Raw genomic sequence first — 14,555 nt, 5'->3', positions numbered from 1 at the left:
GATCTTATTTGCCAAAATCTGTGATCACCCTAATATCTGTTTCATTTGCAGTTTTCACCATTTTTTTAATGAAGCTTGAGGGTCCTCCAGTCTTACTCTTCTTGATCTCATTCACAGCTTCCCATCTCATTTCTTTTTCAGTTCTTGTAGTTAGACCAGATGCTGTTTCTTTAACTTGAAGATTTTCTTCAACAATTTCTCATAATGACATTTCGATATCCCGCTTGTCCTGTTCATTTGTTGCTAACATTCCATTGTCATTTTTTAATGGACTTTTCTCCAACAATATCCATATTTGTTGTTTGTCATTTGTTTAACTATGCGGAATATTTCATTTTTTTACCATTTCTTCGTAGTATATCTTCTCAGCTTTGTATGTTTGTATGTTGCTCTTCTTGCATCCCTTACACTTTATCTACTTCTCTGCAATAATAACACTAACACGATTTCCCTTTTCATTTACAATCCGAGTTTATAAATAATGAAGGCTCTATAGACTAGCTAAAAGAGGATTGCTCCACTATGATCAGAAAAGGATTGTAATGGCTACCCATTATCAAAACTTGATAACAAATGCTTTAAAAAAGATGAGTGGTCTCAGCAATGACAATGTCTTTGATATCTGTTTAGCTATTCTGAATTCTTCATTCTTTTGGTCATTACTTCATAGTATTATTGGAAACCTGGATTGAGAGTGGTAGTGAATGAACATCGGACCTGATTGACATGATAGAACTTTCTACCCTCGGCTACAGGGAAGAAAAAGAAGCAAAACCAACGAGTGGGTAAGTGAAGCCTTGCTCAGCCTCCTTCTTAGCAATTGTTGATTGAACTTTTTGCTTTCTCCTTTGCTATCAGATATACAAGCAATTCCTCATTCACTAAACTTTTTATGCATTGATTCCTTCATTTCTACTTTGATGCCTTTCTCAACTTCATCATTCCATCAGCATGTCCCCCTGTGCGTTGGAAGCTCTTTCGTCCGCCATAAGTCAAGTTTGTTACCTCCAACCGTGTATTCTTCAGCTTCTTCTACACTTCCTGTAGTATATCTGGAAGCTGAACCTTCCATCATTTGGTCTGTAAACTATCATCTTCTTAAATCATTCTCTACACACCAAAAATTCTGAACAATTAATTAATTATATCAATTAATTGCCAGAATGAATACAAGAACAATGGATTGTATTCTTTTGTTGAGGCTGTGTAAAATGCAATACTATAAACTAATTAACAGAACATATTAAAGTTTAAGTAAATTTCTTTAAAAAATTGCACCCATGAGATTGTTTATAAAATTCACAATTGTTTCTTCAATCTATCTATAATTTAATAGGAATAAACTTCAGTCTACGTTTAACCTGTCCACCAAATTACAGTAATAAATGGCCAACAATCTTTATTTTATTGTTATTCAGTGATATGTGGGAAACACTTTGATGATCGTCTCATCAGTAGATGATGTGTTTGTGAATGAACTACATGCTCACCAAACTTTAACCCTCCAAATTTTTATCTGTGGGTTTATCTCAAAGACAATGTCCATCAAAACAATTATTAGACGATTTCTGAATTGCCAAAACCAGAGCAATTCCAAGAGAAAAGTGTGTCAGAAACACAAACAATTGTGCACGTCAAATAAAGGTGTGCTTATCAATGAACAGCAATAAAACAAGGACTGCTGGACATTCATGAAAAACTTGGTGAACAAGTCAGATACAAACTGAAATTTATTTCTACCAAATATGCTTAGATTAGAGAAAGTACTGTAAATTTTATTACCAATTCCACAGAGCAGTCACCCCTGTATTTTTTTTTATCAAATAGTAATTTATTTTATTCACCTCTTCTCTTGAAGGCCAGGTGCGGTTTTGATGATTGATGTTTCTGTTAAATAAACTGGATTCAGAATTAGTACAGTTCAAGCACTCAGCCATTGTCACTTCCCCAGTGGAGAGTGCAGGTGGCTTAGTGCCAAGTAATAGCAAGTATTAATTTATCTTATGTTCCTTCAAGTTATTCTTGCCATCTTCAAAATTAATAATTTTTAATTTGACATATAAAACTTCTTTAACTGAAAAATGTTTATACAATTGTTGAGTGCATGTTCCACCACCATTTGAAAATGCATCAACTAAAAAACTTCAAAGCAACCTGAGGTTAATCACGATTGAGCATAGAAATAATCACTCATGAAAGTTATACTCAATTTATGAGTAAAACCAAGGAATGAAACAGAGGTTATTACATTATAAAAAATATAAACACGCTATTTAATCAAATGAGAATGATACAAAAGTTATTACATTAAAAGGAGAATGATACACATGTTATTACATTCAAAAGAAAATGATACACATATTATTACATTTAAAATAGAATGATAAATGTGTTATCACATTCAAGAGAAAATGATACACAAGTTACAACATGACAAGAAGAATAATACACATGTCATTACATTTAAAAGACAATGATACACATGTCATTACATTTAAAAGAAAATAATATGCATGTTATTACATTTAAAATGCAATGATATACATGTTATTACATCCAAAAGAGAATAATACACATGTTATTACATTCAAATGTAACTAATAAACATATTATTACATTTAAAAGACAATAATACGCATGTTATTACATTCAAAAGAGAATGATACACGTGTTATTACATTTTAAAAAGATTATACACATATTATTACATTTAAAAGGGAATGATATAGATGTTATTACATTTAAAAGACAATAATACACGTTATTACATTTAAATGAGAATAATATACATGTTATTACATTAAAAATGGAATTATACACATGCTATTACATTTAAACGGGAATGATACACATGTTATTACATTTAAAAGTTAATGATACACATGTTATTACATATAAAAGGGAGTGATACACGTTATTACATATAAAGAAAGTAATACACATGTTATTACATTTAAAAGGTAATGATATGTATGTTATTATATTTAAAATGGAATGATGTAGATGTTATTACATTTAAAAGACAATAATACACGTGTTATTATATTTAAAAGATAATAATATACATGTTATTACATCCAAAAATAGAATAATACACATGTTATTACATTCAAAAGAGAATGATACACATGTTATTACATTCAAATGAAACTAATATACATGTTATTACATTTAAAAGACAATAATACACATGTTATATTTAAATTGGAATAATATACGTTATTACATTTAAAAGAGAATGATACATTGGTCATTACATTCAAAATTGATTGGTACATATTTGAATGGTTTTAAGGGTATCGCAGTCAAAAAGAGAATGATACACTAGTTCTAACATTTAAAAGATATATTAGTCATTGAAAAAATTCATTCAATTAGTCATTTAGAATTTTTTTTTTTTCAAAAATGTAAAAAAAGCAATGTCACCAAATTCTAGGTTAATATGCTAATTTTTGTATTTATATGTAGACTACGTAATAAAATGAAATATTAAATGTTCAATATAAGATTTCTCTCTATTGACATTTTCAGAAGTTTTGCTGCCTTGATGACACCGAAGAAGCACGGGGATAAGCTAGTACTAATGTGATTGCAAGAGTTAAGAATGGATGGGTAAGTTTCATAAACTTTTACCATGATTAACCCACAATGTGTTTCCACTGTCGACAAACAGAAGAGTCTATCAAACATGTGTACACACTGTGATGATGTATTGTAGTGAAAACTACTCTGTGAGGGTTGAGGACATTCGTTGCATGGACAGAAAGGATATGAGAATGATACGATCGATGTGTAATATGAGTCTTAAAGGTCTATATCTGATGACATCACAGGAAGATTAAATCTGGACAATATGGGAGATGTGTGCCGACCTAAGAGATTTTGATGGTATGGTCATGTTGTAATGGATGGATGGGAGTTCTTGGGTTAGTAGATGTAGAACAGTTGAGGTAGAAAGGTCAGTTGACGTGAGTATGCCACAGAAAACATCGAAGGGAGCAATAAAGATGGACTTGAAAGAAAAAGGGGGATGTATAAAGACCTGGTCAGAGATAGGTTCGTTAGTTTCTAAAAGTTGGCTACACACAAGCTAGCATAATGGATGTTAAACCGAGGAGGAGGAGGAGGAGGAGGAGGACATTGTTGCATCTAATTTATTCTTGTAGCATTCACCCACTGGATAGACGTGGTCATTACTCTACTAATATACTTTTTGATCCAAGTTCAACTTATATGAGAATTAAAACGCGAATGACTAATTGTGCAGAGTAATTATCTCATGTTTCTGCTTATCAACAACATCATTTATATGTGCCATAAATAAAAGTTACTAAAAAAGAATAATGACTTGTTGGGTCATCCAATGAGTTCGTATTAGATTGTTGAAATACAAGAAAACGTGAGTTTGCAAAAGTAGGTAAATAAAAAAAAATAATAAAAAGACAAACTCCATAATTAGTTTTTCTGTTCGCTCTCTCTCTCTCTCTCTCTCTCTCTCTCTCTCTCTCTCCCCCTCTCTCTCCCTCTTTCTGTCTCATGGCCTCTATTTGTGCTTCTCTCTACGCCCTATCTGTCTCTTCCTCTTTCTTTCTTTATCTCTCCCTCTCTTGGGTTAAATATTATTAATACTTGTGGTGATATTCTCTATTGTTTATAATGCCCTATTTCAATCTTTTCTTTTATAGTTAGTTTTATTATTTTTTTTATTAACTTTCACTGTTAATAAACAGAGAGAATAGAGATAGAGAGAGAAAAAGTGAAAGAGAGAGGGGGGAAGAGAGAGAGAGAGAGAGAAAGAGTGAGAGAGACACAGACAGATAGAAACAGAGACAGAGACAGAAATGAAATTGATAAGGATTGTGTCACGAGTCAAGCAAAATAAAAAGAAAAAGAATGAGAAATAAACAAACACTTTTAAAAATAGATGATTTGTTGAGTTAATTGCAAATTACGGCTAATTAGAATAATTAAAATAGATTTTTTTCAAACGTAGCTCAATCACAAACTAATGAATATTTAAACATTTATTTTGTTTGATTAAGATCTATATGAAAAAAGCTTGAGGGAAATAATTGTGTTTTAGCATAGATTTTTGTTAAAGTAGTGAGGCCGATTGCTGAAACAATCTTTTACTTGGTGCTTGTATCACTAAGTGAAAGATTCTTATGGAATACCGAGATAACCTGCCCGACTAAAGTTAAGTGAGACGTATCTATATTATATTTCTCTAAATCTGCCTGTCTTTCTATCCATTCCACTTTTTCTTGGAAACTACTAGTCCGATCTGGCTCAAATTTTGTATTTATTATAATAAGGTGCAGTGAACTAAGCATTATGGTATCCATTCGATGCACAGTTACGGATTAACAGGGATTAGTTACGCCAACAGTCTATGATTTTTTTTTTTCTGTTTTTAACGGGCTAAATGTCTAGTATACATATAATTGTTAATGTATATAAATATATTTTCTAAAATATGTATGTACATATATATACTAGCATATATATATATATATATATATATATATATATATATATATATATATATATATATATATATATATATACACACTTGCAGACTGCCCGGCGATGCTCAATTATATTTTAATTCATGCAGATTTCTCATTATTCTCTATTGATTATTTTCCAATATATAGTAATGATCTTAAAAGTTATAAAAATATGACTTGGGTACCATCCGCTAGAATCGAAAGCAGAACATTTAACACTCCAGCCCTAGCGGTTATTTATTTCTCCAGTGTTCATTACAGTCTGAGTTACCAATAGATGCATATAAAAGGTTAAAAATTAAGTGACTTTGAGCCATGAATGTTTAATTTTGGACATGTGTAACAATAGCGGCATGAGTAATGTTTTATCTGACTTACCCTGTCAAGATCAACTGTTTTGTATTAAATTTGGACCCCTTTAGTGGCAATTTTTACCGACTAAAGATCGAATCGAAAGTGTGCTACAGGTTCAAATACCCAATATATATATATATATATATATATATATATATATATATATATATATATATATATATATATATATATATATCCGTGCACTAGAACGTTGTTAGCTTAAATTGCATTCAATTATGCCGAATGTGGTAACTATGCATAAATAGAATTCAATGTAATAGTGAAATAGAGCCAATAAGAAACCATATAAAATGAATAAACAATTTATTAACGCTCGTTTTTCTAAGGAATATGAAAATTATTTAACCTTCATGTAGTCGCTCACATATCCATGACTGAGTATATTAAGTTCGTTTTAACAATTTTTAAATAGAAAAAGTAGGCTTTTAATATTAATGCCAGAATGAGAAAACATCTCAACTTTATATATATATATATATATATATATATATATATATATATATATATATATATATATATATATATTCTTTACAGATACCACGTTAATAAGGATAGATACACAAGTATTTACTCATTTTTGGAAAGTTTGTTTTTATTGAGCACAACATTGCGTACAATTGTTTCAGCCGCCATTGTTGGCATATAACTGTTTAGCAAATTATAATTTGCATAAACTTAGGTTTTATTAACGCATTAGAAAAAAAAAAAAAATATTTTCAAAGTTTTCCAGCCCATGAATAAAACCTTTCTAGTTAATACAGTCAGCATTCATTTTTTTTATCAACAACATATATATAAACTTCAAACGAGCTTTATCTGCATTTTTAGATTGAATGCATTTGCCTTATAATAATCACACAAAATCATTGTTTGTAATCCAGATTTGTAGAAAAATCCATTTGCAAGCAGTTGAGGAATAAAGATTATTTCAAATCGTTCAAGTTTTTCTCACTTATCAACAATTTAACAGGCTAACAACTCCCATGGCCGTTAATTAATTTTTCTACAAACTTGGATTACAAACATTTGGGACTATTACACATATTTGGGATTTTAATTTGAATCTATTTGTCAACAGTATAATTCCGGATTCTTCTTATGGGAAGATTGTCTCCTGTCATCATTTCATCTTGAAAATACTTAACCTCTTCATATATTTTCTTCTGGGTTTGTAAACCAATAACTTTTCATTTATCCTTTTATCCTTCAAGTTTTCATCCATTTTATGAACTCTTTACACTAAAACCTTTTTTTTTAATTTATAACTAGCTTTCATATAATGCTGCTTCAATTAATGCCTGTACCAGCAAATTCATAGCTTCGTTATAATATCTATTTTGTCAATATATTTTTTCTGGTGAGAAGAACGCATTTCTTTGAAACTACGCAGATTAAGGAAATTTCAATATATGTAATTTGAGTATTCTGTCAAACAATAAGTTCATGTAAAATATAATTTACAGTCCATATATATATATATATATATATATATATATATATATATATATATATATATATATATATATATATATTATACTCGCAGGCTGCCAGGCATTGCTCAGATGTAAAATCTGTTGAACTATGATGTTTTATTTTATGCAGATTTCATATTTATTATTATAGAGTCAATACTCAATTGATTATTATATTGTCTCCAATTTATAATAGTGGTTTTAAAAGTTTAAAAAATATGATTGGGTGCTATCAGTTAGAATCGAAACCAGAACAGGTATCTCTTGAGCATTATCTGTTATCATCTGAGTTAAGTACATATACATATCCAAACCTTAAAAATTATTTAAACATTAAAAATAATTAGAAAAAACATGTTTAGTCGACTTATGCCTGACAAGTTCCATTTTTTTTTAAATTGACCCCTTAGCAGCTATTTTTATTATTCTTTTAATCAAATCCAATTTGCAAATACCCTGTATATCAAGTTTCAAGTTTGCAGACCAAAAATTGACAGATTAGTTTGGTATAGACCGTTCCTCCTATAAACAGACAGACAGACAAGGTCACTTATTATATATATATATATATATATATATATATATATATATATATATATATATATATATATTATCTTTTCGTATTGATAATACTTGACCTCTCCATATCTTTTAATCTGGATTTTTAATCCTTGACTTTTAATTTATTCTTTTGTTTTTTAAATTTTTTTTGCCCCATTTTATGAACTCTTTACACAAAAAAGTTTTATTTTTTGCATTTATGACTAACTTTCATATAATGCTGTTTCAATTAATACCAGTACCAACAAATTCATGGCTTCACTCTATTTGCTAATATCTTTCTTCTGATGAGAAAAACGCATTTCTTTGAAACTGTGATGATTAAGGAAATTTCAATATACCTAATTTGAGTATCCTGTCGGACAATAAATTTAAGGAAAATATATTTTTACATTTTTACAGTCTTATATATATATATATATATATATATATATATATATATATATATATATATATATGTTTACTTCATTTAATCACATAAATTAATATACGAAAGTATAAATTTATGCGTAAACTTTAAGTATTTACTTCAACAGTGCTCAATATGTAGGTAGAGGTAGGTAGTAAGTTATGAAATATCTATGGCAATTAAGCTACACAGAATATTCCGCATTTCATCCATGCTAGGATTCATCAGGCTTATGCGAGGATTTTTATATACGCACCTTCTATTGAGTTTTTTGTCAGCCAATCAGCTTTCTAGTTTCTGCCGCACGCTTCCTAATCAGTCAATGAGCAGGCACTTACAGGACAAAGGCCCAGTTGACCTCTAGTTCACCCATTCCTTTGTGTGGGTTATTTTAGCGGGGAGCATTGATATCTAGTGTCCTGACCTATTTTAAACCTAGGTTAAATGTTTTTTAATGTTAGTTTATATATATATATATATATATATATATATATATATATATATATATATATATAATTCTTTTTTTTACTATAATAATTAAATACCTACAGACACTAGTGTTTCATCCTTTCGGGTATCTTCAGTGCAGGGTGTCACGATTAACACCAGTCGAACGATTCGAACCCCGCAACACGAGACATCTCTGGCTCGATTAGCGAAGACCGTATTAATTCGGCTACCATTAACCGCGTGAAATAACGTTGATTTTAAACATTTTAATTTTAAATGTTCTTTACGTCAGTCAGACAGTGATCTAATCATTATACGATGATCTATGCATAAGAGCTAAATTGACCGACTTTAATTCAACTGAAAGTGCTCAACGATAAGAAACGAATTTCTTAAAGGGGCTGTCATAATTATTTTTTTACTATAATAATTAAATACCTACAGACACTAGTGTTTCATCCTTTCGGAAATCTTCAGTGCAGAGTGTCACAATTAACATTAGTCAAACGATTTGAACCCTGCAACACGAGACATCTCTGACTCGATTAGCAAAGACCGTATCAATTGGGCTACCATTAACCGCGTGAAATAACGTTGAATTTAAACATTTTAATTTTAAATGTTCATTTACGTCAATCAGACAGTGATCTAATCATTATACGATGATCTATGCATAATATATATATATATATATGTATATATGTATGTATATATGTATGCATATATATATATATATATATATATATATATATATATATATATGATAATTTATGTATATGTATGTTTATTTTATTTGTTTATTTTCTATTGTTGTTGTTAGTTTTAAAATTATTTTGTATCGCTATCCTAGAGTAAAGTTTATCCCATAAACACAGTTGTTCGCTATTTCTCTCCTACAGTTTAATAGATGTTGGTGTTCTTTAAAGTATAGGATAGCAAATTTTTCATGAAGGCATAATCTACATGGATCGTCTAGGTCTCTACATGTGTTTGCTTGTCTTACTATTTTCCATTCGACTACCGGCGAACATCCATTTCCTTTGAATTCCCAGTATTTGTTTGCTAGAGTTGTTTTCATTTGGTGTATGACCACAAAAGTACATTCACAAATAAAAAACACCGAATGAAAACAGCTCTAGCAAACAAATACTGGCAACTCAAAGAAAGCGGACGTTCGCCAGAAATTGAATGGAAAATAGTAAGACAAGCAAACACATGTAGAGACCTAGACAATCCATAGTCCTACGATTAATTCCTTATGTTTGTTGGCGAAAGGAGCCCTCAGGTTCTGATGGCTATTTTTTAAAGCAATATATATATATATATATATATATATATATATATATATACACACATATATATATGACAATTTAAAGCTCCTCCTCTTTGGGTTGAGCACTTTGTAAATATATTTTCACTCAACACGTATTTAAGCAATTAAGCAAAGCCAACTATTTATTTGTTTGTAAACAAATGATGGTTTGAGCACTTCCTGCAACGGGCGGGCGTGGATCTAATACTCACATGAGGAGAAATATTTACGGCACTGATTCATAGCCCAATAGTTAAAGCTGTCAACTATCAACGTGACGGTTGTAGGTTCAATCCATGGCTGGGGAAAGGTGTTTGTCTAGCCACACTGATGAGTTATGATACGAAACAGTACTGTATGTGGATGACAAATATATATATATATATATATATATATGACATGGTTATTCCAATTTCTTTACAGAAGAAGACCATGTCAATTAGATTACAATGTCCAGTTATGGCCAGCCAGGTAGCAGCTTCGATTTATTTTTACAAGTCTTGTTGCAGATATGATGAAATAATTGGTTTCCGTTTGACACTTCCAGAGTTGGTTGTTGCTTGAAATCTCATGTGACTCAGTAGATGAGCTTTGGCAAACAGGCTCTGCCACAGGAACTACACACATAGACTGAAATGTATTTAGGACGTTCAACACTGACCACTTCCAAAAAGCGTATTCAAAGAGTATTTTAGTCACCTTATCTCAAATCTTATAAAGCCGTCAGACTTGATTCCGTTAAACCCATCCTCTTCTATTTTTCCCGTTCATGCTAAGTGCTTTCAGATTGTCTTTGTATCCTTAAAACGTCTCTCTGGATTTTGTTTCAGATATTTACTAAAATTGCTCAAGTATAACAATTGTTTATTAAGCCTATCATCTTCCCACTGTATTTGACTCTGCATTTCTATGCCAGGTACATCAATTGTAAAATGGAAATTGCTGCAATACATGAAGCGATTGATCTAAAAAAAAAAATATTACTTCAAGGGCAAAAAATCAGCCAACGATAAGTGTTAGATGGATAGATTCTCATCCAGAAAACAGAAATTCTTTCCCCTTTGTCAGAAACATCGCTCATGGAATGTGAGGACTAAAGGACAAAATAAAGGAAGTGAGAGTTATGAGGCTACCAAAAATAAAACAAGTTCCACTTTCTATTTTCCTGAAGAGAACAAGACATGAAACTCTTTTGCTGTAAACAGCAGTGATTGGTTTGAGTGATTGCAAATTAACGTTTAGGATTCTCCTGAGGCTGTAACATAGCAGGGACCCTACACCAGTAAGTACGGATTAAGTTAACTAGTGTGAATTTTGACAAGGGCCACATTTAGTGCATGTAATGATAAACTACCTGAAAGCTTTATCGTTATTTTCATGACAAGTGCTCGTCTGAGCTCCAATCTATGGTCTCCCGTTTGCTTAATTTTCACAAAAAGTACTCGTTTAGCTGAAAACGCTATCAATAATTTCCCCCACTCTTTGTCTGTGCCTAAACCTAAATGTAGATTCCATGAACACAACTTCTCTCTTAGAGATGTACGCCTGTGGAACTCTCTTCCGTTTGCCTGCTTTCCAACTGACTGTCGTCTTCAAGTCCAATGTAAACAAGTTCTTGATGAGCCGTCCCTTTAAGTAATCCAATTTACCAAATTTCCACTATTAACGATTACTATGACATTTTCCCATTGACTACTGTACACTCATTAACCCCTATCCTCGAGTAACTTCTGGGTCTTGATAAGTGGTAACTCCTTTGTAAAAAAAAAAGCAGAATTGTACCCAGAGGCAGGTGACATGAGGAAGCAGTGAGGCAACAGTTTAAACTCTCTAGAGTTTGAAACGATCGTGATATGACGTCATTTTTTTGAACGAGAGAAAATTAAGAGTTTCAGTCAATCTCATTTTGAAAGTTGTGTAGATGGGACATGTTCCAATAATATAGAATGATTTACGACGAATATCTTTGTCTCTCATTTTTTAAGTTAGAAAACTAAGTTAAGAGGGAAATAATTATTAGTCTCCCTCTCACTCTCTCTCTCCATAAGTGGATTCTCCCTAATAAAACCTTGAAGAACTCTGCAAAGTTTTCTTGTGTTTTTCATGCATTTTTTTTTTTACTTTGGAGTAACCACTTATCAAGGCCCAAAGGCCACTCAAGAATAAGGGTTAATGAATGTAAGGTGGTAGTGTTATAATCATTTATGGTGTAAATCTGGTAGAAGTTTATTATTTATGGGGACGGCTCAAAAAAAATTTGTTTACATTGGACTTGAAGGCTACCATGTTAACTGGGACGCAGGAGAGTGGAACAGTGTTTCACAGTTGGCAGTTCTGAGAAAGATGCTTTATTCATGGAATCTGCGTTTAGATTTAGACACAGATAGATAGTGAGAGGAAATCCTTTAGAATGGTTGTAGCTAGTCGAGTGTTTTGTGAGAGTTTGGCAAGGGGGAACCATAGATTGGAGTTCGGTCGAGCACTTGCCATGAAAATAATAATAGAGCAAAGACAGGCTCACAACATCTCTTCTGTGGAAAAAAGGTTTCAGAGAAAAGAAAAGGGCATCACCTATTAGGTTTCAAAGGCGGTTTTGAATTCTATCAAGACAGGATAGGGAACACCAAGCAGCTCCTACCCAGATGTTGCAACAGTACTACATATTAGGGCATACCTGGCTCTTATACAGATAGGGGATTGCATCGGCAATAAGATATCTTCTGGAGCAGTAGAGTGATCAAACTATCTTGGCAACAGATTTGATGTATGTGTCCCATTTCAGATCAGAAGTGAAGGTCAGTCCCAGAAGCTTGTCAAGACATGGTGCTTTATCAAGATGAGAATCATTCATTTCAATTGGAGTGTGATGGAGATCAAAGCAATTCGGAGCGAAGCTTCATTTTCAGTGCATAAAAATTAACCAGTCACCTTTTCCCCCATTGCACTGTGTTTTCAAGATCAGAAGAGAGAGAATCAGAAAGTAGTAGTTTATTCACCCTAGTAAGACAGACCAAGAAATCGACAACTACTGGACGACACAGCCACACATGAACAAACAGTGAGGTGAAACAACGAGGATGCAGAAAAAAAAAAAGAGCAACACGAAAACATTCGTACGAAGCCTTTATTTTATTTTTTATTTATTTTTTTTTTTTTGATCACTCATGGGCGAAAACATAAAAAGGCAAGTTTGGTGGAACCTTTCAAGCAACTTATCAGTATTTTGTCTATATTTCCAAAGAATACAGAAGTATGTCTGGATAAACTAGTTGCAAATTCACTTCCACACCACCAGACTAAGGAAACTGTGTTACATAAGCTGGCAGACACAGAAGTTCTCAGTTGCGCCAAGCTCCCAAGCATCCCTAGTATCATGATACCTGATAAAAGCCCAACTTTGCTGGGTTGGTCATGTAAACTGCATGCGAGACTACAGACTGCCCAAGAAGCTTGTTTGGTGAGCTCCAACATGGCAGGTGCTTCTACGGCAGCCAGAGAAAACGATTTAAAGACACTTTGAAAGCTTCACCAAAAGCGTCCAACGTCATGGAAGCAGGCAGCTTCAGATAGAACCAATTGGCTTCTATTCACGATAGTGCCCACCAATATGAAAGTGACAGGAAAGTTCAGAGAATCACATGAAAAAGCCTTTGAAATCCTCGACGTCTGCTACCATTCCACTTTCTCATCGCAGAACTTTTCAAGCGAAGATTCAAGCTTATTAGCCATCTCTGCACTCATCCATGATGGCCTCCCCACCCTACCATTCAGGATGAACAAATGGTTTCTGTTGTTCCGATAGAGACAGACAAACAACACAACGCATACAACATATTTCCAAAGAATACAGAAGTACAGACAAAACACATGATTTTTTATTTTTGGTGCCAATGACTTGTCTGATCACACATGCTTCTGAATTCTACCAAAAGCTTTGCTTGTCTTTTCGATTCTTAGAAGTTTTTCAGAATCACGGGATCCATTTTGCAAGAAAGTGCTGACAAGATATAACGCGGTATCAACTACATTTAATCTTATTCCCCTGGCATAGATGTTTAATTTGACATTCTGAAGATCCAGAAAAGCATTATCCTAAAGTCCATTTTCACCAGAACATCCTCCTCAATGTGCGCAACAAAGTCAGCATAAACTTTAAAAAATCTTAGACTTCCCATTAAATCGAGCGACATTGAAAATCCTTCCAGTGGTTCAGAAACGTATGAGAACGTTGAATGAACAGAACTAAAAAGCATAGGAAATAATTATCATAAAATAAATAGAGAACAACATTGGTGCAAGAATGTCACCCTGTTTAACTCTGGTTATCGATAGTTATTGCTCCAAATAGTGCTTGTCATGGATTCTGATGGAAAATTTTTTTATCAAAGACTGTCTATAATATTGCTTAATTAACAGTGTTAAAAGTTTTCACAAAAATACTAAGTGAATGTTACCCATTGTGTTAT

At 32.2% G+C, this 14,555-nt stretch overlaps 1 long non-coding RNA gene across 2 annotated transcripts in view; it reads left to right on the top strand.

The window, feature by feature from the left end:
* The window catches only part of LOC145245795 (uncharacterized), a 159,884-nt gene that overhangs the window by 135,732 nt on the left and 9,597 nt on the right, over positions 1-14,555 (top strand). Inside the window, exons 1-2 of one of the 2 annotated variants that reach the window (XR_013863034.1) lie at positions 669-785; positions 3,532-3,612. This is a non-coding gene — a long non-coding RNA (uncharacterized LOC145245795). Of the gene's footprint in view, positions 1-668; positions 786-3,531; positions 3,613-14,555 lie in introns of those variants that run through there. The other variant, XR_013863033.1, reaches the window with a different exon arrangement.

The sequence above is a fragment of the Euprymna scolopes genome, chromosome 23, assembly GCF_053919585.1.
Source record: "Euprymna scolopes isolate OS-2025 chromosome 23, ASM5391958v1, whole genome shotgun sequence".
NCBI classification, from domain to species: Eukaryota; Metazoa; Mollusca; class Cephalopoda; order Sepiida; family Sepiolidae; genus Euprymna; species Euprymna scolopes.
This window is presented reverse-complemented; position numbering and strand designations above follow the sequence as displayed.